Below are 12,408 nucleotides of genomic sequence, written 5' to 3'. Positions count from 1 at the left end.
AGAAGGCCTGAAATGAAATCCTAAAAGTCTTCAATTCTGTTTTGAAGAATAAAGAAACTCAGATACATCTTGGATGGCCTGAGAGTGAGTAAATTATCAGCAATTTTTCTTTTATCTGAACTGTTTATCAAAATAGGTGATTTAAAATAATATTTTATTGTGCATAAATAATTAATATTCACGAGTTTTGCAGATCTTCCACCCAAAGTACAGTTTTCCTAGAGTTTATTTTTATGTAGAACTAACCTTGTGTTAATGTTCACTTTCAAATGGCTTATTCCAGCTGATACAAAGTTGATAGGCCTACAGGATTTTATTAGCAGAATAACATTGTGTATGCATGCACTCTCCATCCATGGGTACACTTAACAAAATAAAACAATCTGGCCTGCATAATGTGGTGAAGTTTTTTTTTTTGTTTTTTTTTTTTTATATTGGCAAATCAGTAGCAAAATGGTTACTATGTATGGTTCCTGTGGAAATGCAGTTGTATTGCAAATTCATGGATATTTATAATTTGGTAGTGACTCACTTAATGAAGTAGTACTTGTTGCAATGAAGCTTGTTACCTTGATCCATAAGAACTACACATGGGCGCTTTCTTTGGTGTTGCCACCCCTCATAGTCTGCATGCCACCCCCTTGCCATCCCATGAAAACAATTCTAGATCCGCCCCTGGTCTGACATCACAGTTTACTGTTCTGAACACCCATTTTCTCTCATGTTTACATAAATTGTGTAAAAAAATCAGAATAATATTTCTTATATAAGCAAATCTTTCTGTAATCTCTATAATAACTCACTGTGTTTGTATTCCTCTGTCTGTATCATTTAACTTGTTAGAAGAATCTCTGCCCTTCATCAAAGTCATTTCTCCTGGGTCTTCATTGGCAGTCAGGGGCAGAGAAAAGCTCTCCTGTGCCCAGGAGAGAAGGCCTCTCACTGGGCCTCAGCAGAAAGATGGAGTGTTACCTTTTAACCCCCCTACAAACTCAAGCTACACCCTCTCCATCACTATCCATTGTTCTCCACCGTGCCTCTTTGTACCATTATATTTCTTGCTGCAGTGACTCAAACCTGCCACTAGGGGCACTACTAAATTTGTGTGGTGTGAATGTGAGAAAATAGCATATAGATTTGTAAATTTTAATGACATTTTCTGCATTTTTGACACCACAGTATGAAAGCAGGCCACTGCTATGGGGTTGTTAGAGTGTTGCAATGGTAAATGGTAAAACAGAACCATTTACAAATGGAACCATTTACAAATTAAAACTGGCAGATTTTATTAATTTGTTTTGGAACTGTTTATTTAAAGGTGCAGTTTGTAAGATTCAGAAAACCTTGTTATTAATGACACCTGTGGCCATTAAGTGAACTGCAGCCAGCTACCTGTTGCTCGTGCTCGCGCTCGTGCACACACTCCATAGGGACGCGAGCAAGCGAGCATCGGCCGAAACAATGACGCAATGTACAAAGAGACTGAACATGATTCACTGGCATCATGCTGACAGATGAGGTAGCATCATTAAAATTACGCAGTTATAATTGTTTTACTACAAACTTTGAGACTAATCTAAATCTACTTATCAGCTAACATAGCATACTGATACACACATATAGCTACATACTACCAAACTATACCAGACAGTTTACTGTTGCACTGCACTGTTATGTTGCACTATTGTATGTTTTGTATGTTATATGATGTACTACGATCAAGAAACCAGCGTATTTGCTTAAATTGTTCTGACTTTTAGTATAAAGAGAAGATCGTTGAAATTATTTGAAAGTTACGAAGCAAGGTAGCTTGCAATTCATCAGCGTTAGCAGGCAAGATCAAGTTAGCTAAAATTACACAGATCAATCCTTATGGCACTATATTTCATATACTTTGCAGTTATGTAAGCTTATCTGTCCAATGAGAAGAACGCCAATTCAGGGTCGGTTTTGATCCCCAAAACCGAACGAAGGTCCCTCCAGGAATCAAATGCCCTGCCGATGTTCACTCCAGTTTTCATTCGACCACAATCACATTCCTGCTTAGCCAGGCGGGATTCAGTAGATAAATGTTTTTTTTTTTTTTTTTGGCTTACTCTGTTTGTGTAGGAGTCGGTGTTGTGCTGGGAGCCGGACATTTGCTGGATTCCATCTCTAAGATAACGTTACCTAGTGTTGTAGTTTGTTGTCGCTGTTGAATAGCGGAAGAGAAGCTGAGGCAAGGCTCTCGGGAGCGCACATAAACGTCACATCCTTTGGATTTTCCTGGCAAAACCTACCTGCTCCTGTTGCATGAAAATCAGTCTACAGGCTTTAATAGGCAACCTAGGAAGTCCGGGAAGGGCTCATTTTTTAAGTTGCGTTACAAGCCGTTCACACATTGGCAAAAAAAAAAAAAAAAGACGAATATTACATGAAATTGTTACATACTGCACCTTTAAGTTTATTTTTCATTATTTCACTGAACATCATATACCCTGACATTTTAATAAGATATTTTTTTTATATGAATTGACTTCCATGGAAATTGTACCTAAATTGTACCTAAAAATGTTTTGTGTTTCACCCTCTTCTCCTGACAGTGCATCTCTCTTATATCCATTAAGACTATCAGAGGCCCCGAGGCTTTAACTCTTGAGGGGCCCTACATCCAGCATAAAACTACTGCCTACTTACGCTCAAGCTTCGAAATCACAAAGTGCAAGTTATCATCCTTTTATTTCGCAGGAATAAATGCAATAAACAAAGCATCCAAACCTACGGTCATATCAAAATATACACAAATATCACTGCCTGAACTACACATAGGCACACAGAACTACATATTTTGCACATATCTTTAGAACTACTGCCTACATGCATTCGCTCCATCTTCCTGTCAAATCAGCCTTTTACTTTGCAGAAATAAATGCAATAAAGCATCTAAACTTACAGGTCATATAAAAAAAAACTATATACACAAATGTTACTGTCTGAAAATTTTTTATGATGCTGAAAAATTAATCAGATCATAGGGACTACCTTACAAAGGTTTTCTTCTGCTTTTTCGTGAGGAACAATCCCTTATGATGTCGGAAAATTCAACTCTGTCAGTATGTCACTCTCAACTGACATGCATGTCAGATCATTAAGTCTTTCTTGTGCCATTGTTGATCGTAGTCTGTTTTTTAACAATGACAGCTTGGAAAAAGAACATTCTCCAGAGGCATTTGTGACTGGTAAAGTTAAAAAAAAAAAAAAGGTTGCAGGGAAATGTCCACATTTGGGAATATTGTGTGAATGTTCCATTTACGAATTAACTGTAAACACTCCCTTGCTGATTTAACGTCCACATTCTTAATGTATTCCTTAAACTGTCCCAATTCATCAACAAATTCTTCTTGTAAGTCACAGCTATATTTCTTTTGAAGCAATGTGGCAGATGAGCGAAGTTGTTCTGGGGAGAGTTCAGCGACTTTGTTCAAAAATCCAAACGTGTTGTCCAGTCCTTTGTAGGATTCACATCTCTTGCTTACCTCTGCGACAAGTTTGTCAATGATGATATTAAAAACGTTTTTATTTACAAATGTATGTCTACCTGACATTGCAGTATCACAATCCGGTTCTGATGACTCGTCTGCTTGTTTTTTTGTTTTTGTTTTTTTTTATGCCATCTAGTTAATGCCTTGTAGTTATGTGAAACACTTTGTGACATTTCCTTTGCTCTCTCCTCAAACAGGTCAAACTGATCACGACAACCAGAGATAAAGTCTCTCAGTGATATAATGAGCTCATGTGCACCTGACAGGTCCATGTCAACTTTTTGCAGGTACTCACTGACATTTTGAAAATGCCTAAGATTAGTGTCCCACTTAGTAGTAAGGAAAGCTATCTCAAGGTTATCCATTTGGTTATGGAGGGTTACTGCCTTGCTGCGTGTAGACATATTCTGGTTTTTGTCCTCTGCAATTGTTTTAAGACTGCCCTGGATGATGTCATAGTGCATATACAATGCGTGTACCATCTGGGCATGCGCTGACCGTCTTGTCTCTGATAAAGGTTTGAGTGTCTCTATTCTCCCTCTGTCATTGCACAGCAGGCCAGCAGTTAGAATTTGCCAACGCCAAGTAGACTTTGAGAAATAGTTGAAAAGATTCTGAACAAAAGTGAAAAACCCATTTGTCTCTAGGCAACAGTCCACTGTATTTACTCAGACAAAGTTTAAAGAATGAGCAGCACATGGAACCCATTCTGGCAAGCGGTTGATCTCCCGTATACGAGCCTGGACTCCTTTATACAAGCCAGCCATATTGCTGGCATTGTTATAGCACTGACCTTGGCAGTTTTGTATGTCAGAGTTCATTTAGTTAAAAACTCCAATGACTGAATTAAAAATTCACACTCAGCAGTGTGATTTTTGGGGCAAAAAGTTTATAAACAGCACTTGTATCATACCCTCAGGTGAGATTTAGCACATAATAACATTTAATTTATCAGTATGCGCAATATCTGGAGCTGAGTTAACACTTATAGAAAAATATTTAGCCAGTTTGATTCTGTTATTTCTGAGTAAACCTTTTCTCCCATTAATTGCACAAATTCTTCACAAGTAGTGTTTGACAAGTATGATGGATTACCTCTACCGGCATTGCCAAAGTGAGCAATGTGATCGCTGAGGAATGGATCAAATTGACTAATTAATTTGAGCAATCCCGTGTAATTGCCATTATTTTGCTTGCAGCGAAGCCACATAAGGGGATTAATCAGTATAACCACGGATAAATGTGTCCATATGTGGTAAAGATAATTATGCTGTTTTATTCCTGTCATTTTCTGTTTGCCCTAATATGGTGTTTGGTTCCTGTGTTGCTTCCCGCGAGACTTCAGTCACGTGCAATCACGTGACGGACTAAGCCCCGTATGCGGAAGTAAACAAGGATATAAAAGAAGCCGGTAAAGCGGCGAGAAGCAAGTGGTGTTTTACATTCATGAGTGTTATTGGATATACGTACGTTCTAAGGACTACTGTTTCGCGCATTCGAGTTGGAGGATAGAGGACTCTATTCGTCTCTTTGTGGAGTTTTCTACTGTATTGGATTACTTACCTAAGAGGAACATTCAACATCACGCTAGTTGGATTTCGCGCTCCTGGGACATTAACTGTCATTACGGTGAGACCACACAAACATACACCTGCGATGTCCCTCGGAACTCTCATGGTCGGCCACATGCTGTTGTGCATGCTTCCAGTTATTAAAGCCACAAGAGGAAAATGGGAAATCTTTCTTCTCAGAAAACAGGAGGCACACTGTGGAGCGGGACGTGGTCGTGTGTCTGTCAGTGGGGAGAGAGGAAGCGGTAAGAGCCATCACCTGGTGATTATTGATGTTAATCACCTGTGTCTCATTTCAGTGACGGCGGAGATGGGCTTTTAAAAGGCCAGTGGAACACCAGAGAGACAGAGAGAGTCCTAGCCACACACACCCTGAAGCCCTATGCTGAAAAGCTGTTTGTTGATGGATTTAAGTTTGTTCTGACTGTTATCATTGAAGCTGTGTGTGCAAAGTAAAAAGACTTGCTGGAAAGCATATTTTGAGTTTAAATTCTGAGGATAAATCAGACACTTATGTGGACTGCAGCCATGGCTCCTGCTTCATTCATGCTGGAACCTTCTACACTGGTGCCGAAACCTGGGAATTGGGAAGAAAACTGGCTGCCATGGACACCTCACCGCTGGGCGAAGTCATCCGTGTCTTGGCTAGCATCCAGGAGACTCCCCATCAAGCACTCCTCACCCAAGAATGCCGCTTACAGGAGCTCCTTCAGGCTCAGGCCGAGGATCGGCAGCCTTACGGGGCTGATTAGCTACAGGTGACGTGGAGGACGTGATCGAACTGATGGTGCTTGAGCAGCTGACCGTTCGCCTGCCCTGAGGAACCGCAGAATGTGTCCAGTGCCATCGCCCCACATCGGTAGATGACGCCATCCAGCTGGCCGAAGCCCACATGACTGCCTACCCAGAAGCCAGTGAACTGCAGTCCAGATCTCTCTCTCTCCCTCTCCTCCCTCTCGCCCTATACCCACTCCCCAGAAAGAGGAGTGTTTCCACCCAAACCGGCGCCCCGCCTCCGCAGGCTGCACTACACGCCACCCTGGTGGATTCTGGCTGTAATCAAACCTCGATTCATAAAGGCTTGGTTCATGACAGGGCTTTAGGTGCAAACCACAAGGTGATGGTGAGGTGTGTGCATGGTGATGTTCACGAGTATCCGTTAGTGACAGCCATTATTCAATTCCGGGGGAAAAAGCATAGAGTGGAGGCCGCGGTTAATTCCCTCCTCACCCATCCACTGATTTTGGGGACCAATTGGCCGGGGTTTAAAAGTTTACTAAAAACATTGTGTGTGGATGGGTCCTGTAAACCGAAATCTCAGTGTGAAGTGTAAAGTGATGGCTGGGGAGGTGGTGCTGGGGCTGTCTATGTCTGCTCAGCATCAGAGTGAGCAGTTTGCCAGGAGGGGAATGCCAGGAGTATACGAATATTTTCGAGACATCATTGTGACATTAACTCATCCATATGTATAACTGTTTTGGGCGGCAGTTTATCTTATTAGGTATTCAACATGAGTACATACGTCACGACTCACGTGAGTTCGATAGGCCAATCACTGAAAGTGTTCAGAAACTTTAAGCAATGAAGGATATTTTTATTGGATATCAGAGAGGACATTAAATAAAGGTCACTGACAATTGCGGGTTCAGTGAGTGAGAGGTTTGACTGTCACTTCTCGCGCAGGGCTTGCAATGCTTGCACATGCATTCAAAGCAAAGCGATAAAGCAAAACCATAAAGGGACAGTCAACTCATTATAAAATGCAGTGATGTTATAATTTTCCAGCATCACTGGGGCCCTCCCTCTGCCTGGGGCTCTGGGCTTAAGCCCAGGTAAGCCCATGCATAAATGCAGCCCTGCTTATATCTCTTTCATCTCACTGCCTCTCCATATTCAGAAAGGAGTAAAACGGGAGGAGACCCACAGAGCTGTCAGTTATGTGTTTAATCTCAGAGGATTGGCTATGCTGGCAGATGTTTCCCTCCAAAGGCCATGGCAGTGTTAGTGAGGCTCATTACAGTCCAAGAAAGTACTGCACCCTTCTTTGTGATAAGAACTCGCTGGCAATCTCTCTCGCTCCCTGTGTCTCTGAAGTGTTTCCAGCTTTAAACTTGTTTATTAAATACACTGCACACAGAACAGAAACATTGAAAAATATAGGGCCTGATTTTATCTTTGAGGAATTGATTAGATTGTCATGACTGATTGGCGGTCCATAGCAGAAGGGCCCAGGTGGTTTGAGGGGAAGTGTTGAAAAATAAGAGGGCTGGGTGATGTCAGATGGAATAGAAAGTTGTTTCAGAGGCAGAGCAAGTTATTACATATTGTAGAATGATTACGAAGACAAAAGGCTTCCTTATTTGGAATAACTTGCACTGATTAATCATTCACAATAAAACCACCTAAGTGCACTAAGAAAGTAAATAGGGTAAATTTTGATTTCTTTGTTGACTTTAAAGGTGATGTAGTTTCATTACCAATAGAGGCACCAAACGGAATCACAAAAAGAATGGCTGTTTTCAAACAGGTTTCACAAAACACTATCCCCAGCTTCCATTGGTCGAACAAAACAGATAGTCCCGCCTAAACTTACACTATTGGTTAAGCCAATCTTTAGTCAGGCTGGTCGGAATGCTCTCAACAAATCAACCTATACTTTCAGTAAATGGGGCCAATTTTTGGAGGGTATAAAGACTAAAGAAAATTTTATCAAAGCACTTACGTAAATTATTCTGTTAAAACTGTTGTGTATTATTTAAGATGTAAAGTTGTTTAAATCATTGTTTTTACAGTCATTTTAGGGTTTATGGTGTTGCATCATCATGGCAATGAAGTCCTGAAATCATGTTAAAACTCATATTGTTTATGTCTTGTGGCCATACTTTGAAACAGTGAGTAGGTTATTGTGTACGGATAGGCCCCATTCACTTTCTTTGAAAGTGCTTCATTGTAACCTAAATTTTTGTTTTTTTTAAAGAAAAGGAGGGACATTTTGAAATTAATTTTTGTGGTTATCAACATTATGCAACAGATTCTGTCAATTGAGCTTAACTTGTATTGAACCTGGAATATTCCATTACATAGAAAAATACAAATATCACCTTGAAGTAATTCCGAAAATCCATCAGTATATTCTTGAAAAAGGAACTGTGTGTGTCCTTTACACCTGCAGTAAAACAAGCTCTAGTCACCTGCTTGAAATGCATCTTAAACTGTAATGGGAATACTGACAAATGGGATTTCCTTACAATGAGATTCCTTTGGGAACAAAACACACATCACTCTAACAATATATGTCACGGCATTATCATCCCATCTGTCTCATGTGCACGGGTCCAGTTGTTAGTGACCACTGTGTGCGAGCTACCGCCACGTGCTCTCCAGTGATGTCATGGTCCTGTCACCTTGTCAGCTTGGGTTTTGTCTGACGAGGACCATGGCATCATCGTCCACAGTCTGTCTTATGTTTCGTGTTCATTCTTTGTGTGAGTGGATAGTGTCCGGTTGTTGGTTTCCGCTGTGCGCTCTCCGGTGATGTCACTGTCCTGTCACCTTGTCAGGCTGGGTTTTGTCTGACGAGGACTGTGGCATCATCGTTCCCTGTTTGTTTTGTTCCAAGCATGTTGATGTTTTTGCCTTCATGTGTTTCAGGTGCCGGTGTCACACGGAATCAGCGTTTCCATGGGAACCTTGATTGTTTTCATGGGAACCCTGATTGTTTCCATGGGAACACCGATCATGCTAACTTTCAGCTTCGAGCGGCACCTGACCCTTGTTTGTTTATGCCTATATTAATCCCCTCGTGTGTCATGTCCTTGGCTGGATTGTCTGGTTTAATGTTGAATGTAGTTTGTTGTAGTTTGTAATGTGTTTACATTATAGATAGCTGTTTGATGTTGAGTACTAACCTCACTCTCTCTGCCTAGTTGGTCCTGTCTCGTGTATCTGTTGGTTGCCCATGTGTTGGGTGTGTGGTTGCCTTCCAGTATTGCTGCATGTCAGCTGGTCTTCCACAGAGGATACCTCGTCTCTGTCCGTGTGTCGGGAGTTAAAATTCACTCTTCTCTGCTGGCTGTTGTTCATCTACCTAAGTTATTGTAAATAAATCCTTTGAACTGTTCCTCTGCTCTTGGGTCTGTTTGTTCTCACTGTCGCTTGTTACAGAACAATCCAGCCAAATATGGACCCAGCGGAGGAATCCACTTTTCGCTTTGCCCTCTCTCAGCAGGGAGTCTTGTTGGGACATGAGCAGTATCAAATTGCTGCCTCAAACAGTGCTTTGGAGATGATGGCTTCGCAGCTCACCGAGCTAATCTCCTGATGCTGGCCCATCTCAGGAAGCTTCATTACTGGCTCCGGCAGTTCCTCTGGCCCCTGGACGCTTTGAAGCCCGCATTCCCCCTCCAGCTGAATTCTGTAGAGCATTTCTTTCGCAGTGTTCCTTGTTCTTCACTTCACAGCCCCCTGCTTTCCCGTCGGAGAGAATGAAGGTGGCTTACGTAATGCTGCGCCTCACCGGAAGGGCCGCTGATTGGGGAACCGCCACATGGGACGATGGGCGTGCTTGTTATTCGATCCAGCCCTGCTGCAGTGTGATGAACCTATCACTGCCTGGAGGAGGTGGAGGAGGAGCCAGGCGCATGCTCCTCAGTCACTGACAGCATTCACGGCCACGGAGGCTGTTCCCTTGCTGTTGCCAGCGTCCATGACCATGGAGACCATTTCCCTGCCTCTGCCAGCACCCACAACCACGAAGGCCATTCCCCTGCTGCTCTCAGAGCCCACATCCACTGAGGCCAATCCCCTGCTCTTGCCTGCTCCCACGGCCACTGAGGCCGATCCCCTGCTCTTGCCTGCACCCACGGCCACTGATGCTGTTCCACTGCCGCTGCCAGCATTCACGGTCACCGAAGCCATTCCCCTGCTGCTGCCAGCATCCACGGCCATAGAAGCCATTCCCCTGCTGCCAGTGAACATGGTCACTGAGGCAATTCCCTGCCACTATCAGTGCCCACGTCCACTGAAGCCGTTCCCCTGCCACTGCCAGTGGCCACAGCCACGAAGACTGTTCACCGGCTGCTGCCAGCACCCACGGTCACTGAGTCCGATCCCCTGCCACTGCCTGTGCCCATGGTCACTGAGGCCGTTCCCCTGCCACTTCCAGCAACCACAGCCACAAGGACCATTCTCCTGCCACTGACAACGTCCATGGCCGCCACTGCCAGCGTCCACAGCCACGAGGGCCATTCCCCTGCTGCCAGCATCCATGGCCATGGAGGCTGTTCCCCAGCTGCTGCCAGCACCCACGGTCACTGAGACTGATCCCCTGCTACTGACAATGTCCACGGCCACAGAGACCATTTCCCTTCTGCTGCCAGCATTCACAACCACGGAGGTCATTTCCCTGTCACTGCCAGTGCCCACAACCACGGAAGTCGTTCCATTGACTCTGTCTGTGCCCATGGCCATGGAGGCCGTTTCCCCTTACCTATTTGTGCCCTTGACCACGGGGGTCGTTTCCCTGTCACTGCCAGTGCCCACAACCACGGAAGTCGTTCCATTGACTCTGTCTGTGCCCACGGCCATGGAGGCCGTTTCCCCTTCCCTGTCTGTGCTCACGACCATGGGGGTCATTTCCTTGTCACTGCCAGTGCCCACAGCCACAGAGGCTGTTGACCTGCTCCTGCCAGTACCCATGACCACGGAGGTCATTCCCCAGCAACTGCCAGTGCTCACAGCCTATGAAGCTGTTCCCCATTCTTTCAGCTGCGAGCAACACCTGACCTTTGTTTGTTCATGCCTATATTAATCCCCTCATGTGTCATGTCCTTGGCTGGATTGTCTGGTTTAATGTTGAATGTAGTTTGTTGTAGTTTGTAATGTGTTTACATTATAGATAGCTGTTTGATGTTGTGTACTAAACTCACTCTATCTGCCTAGTTGGTTTTGTCTCATGTATCTGTTGGTTGCCCGTGTGTCATGTGTGTGGTTTCCTTCCAGTATTGCTGCGTGTCAGCTGGTCTTACACGGAGGATACCTCATCTCTGCCCGCATGATGGGAGTTAAAGTTTGCTCTTCTGTGCTGGGCTTTGTTCATCTACCTAAGTTATTGTAAATAAATCCTTTGAACTGTTCCTCTGCTATTGGGTCTGTTTATCTCACTATCACTCATTACAATATAGCTTTTTTGATGAATGAAGGAAGCCACATGAATCTAAGCTTTTTTAATAGCTTTATAATGGCACACAGTTATATATATTTGGCCACATCATAAAGAATGCATCAGTCCATCTGCATAAAGGAGCACTTTTGTCATTTGATCTGTCTGAAGCATGCATTCTCTGAATCTGAGTGGAACGGTCTGCATTTATAAAGGCAGGAAATGGCACACTTAAGACAAAAGACCCCACTGCTTTGATTTGACACAAACAAGCCATGATATGCCCATTATGTTTCATACACAAGAATGATGCCCTCAATATCAAAGAATAAGAGAAAAGTGAAGAATTTGTTTCAATGTGTTTGTTAAGTAAAAGCACAGTACTGTGGTGTTTCAGTTGCTATTTATAAATCAAACACGATTCCCCCCTTTTTTCCATTTTGTTTTATTGCTATCAAGCAGATCTGGCAGGGAATTCTTGGCAGAAATATTTAGGAATGGGATCCCACCTCCCTTGGGCCATCTGAAACCAGGTCAGAGAGACAGAAGCAAGGAATGGAGGGGGGTGACAATTTTAGAAGCGAGCAATCAGTGAAGAGCAATCACATGCTGATTTTTATATCGCTTGCTCTTTCTCTCCCTCTCTCTCTCTCTCTCTCTCTCTCTCTCTCTCTCTCTCTATCTGTTCCCTTGCCCCTTTTCCGGGTAAATAACTGCGCTGAGGGCTCTTACCTGAGACTGGGGTCTTTGATCATCTACAGAGCTCCTGCAGAGTGTGTGTGGACTGCCACAGCTGTATCATGGAAAAATATGGAGGTGTCATTGGGATTTTGGATGTTTTGATGTTTGTCTGACAATCAGTTTGGCATAGGCGATTGTTTAGAGACTGTTTTGAGCGCCTTGAGGAGGCTGTGTGAGTCGCCCAGATTTACTTTCCCAAATGTAATGGGTGAAAAGTTTTATTTGATGAAAATCAAAATGTAACCCCTTTTTAAATATAAATCTTGACATAGTCATATGGATCATCTTTATGAGTCATATGAAATACTGGTATGAGTCTAATGGATTACCTCATCGATCCAACCAATTCCTGATAGAAGTCCCACCCTACATTTAAAAAAGAAATTTTTTAAATCACTGTTACTCTGAAATTTGT

General features: G+C 43.3%; 1 protein-coding gene across 3 annotated transcripts in view; it reads left to right on the top strand.

Annotated features, from left to right (window-relative positions):
- The window catches only part of LOC127431962 (partitioning defective 3 homolog), a 687,732-nt gene that overhangs the window by 582,545 nt on the left and 92,779 nt on the right, over nt 1-12,408 (top strand). The window lies entirely within an intron of this gene.

The sequence above is a fragment of the Myxocyprinus asiaticus genome, chromosome 41 (genome assembly GCF_019703515.2).
Source record: "Myxocyprinus asiaticus isolate MX2 ecotype Aquarium Trade chromosome 41, UBuf_Myxa_2, whole genome shotgun sequence".
Lineage (NCBI taxonomy): Eukaryota > Metazoa > Chordata > Actinopteri > Cypriniformes > Catostomidae > Myxocyprinus > Myxocyprinus asiaticus.
This window is presented reverse-complemented; position numbering and strand designations above follow the sequence as displayed.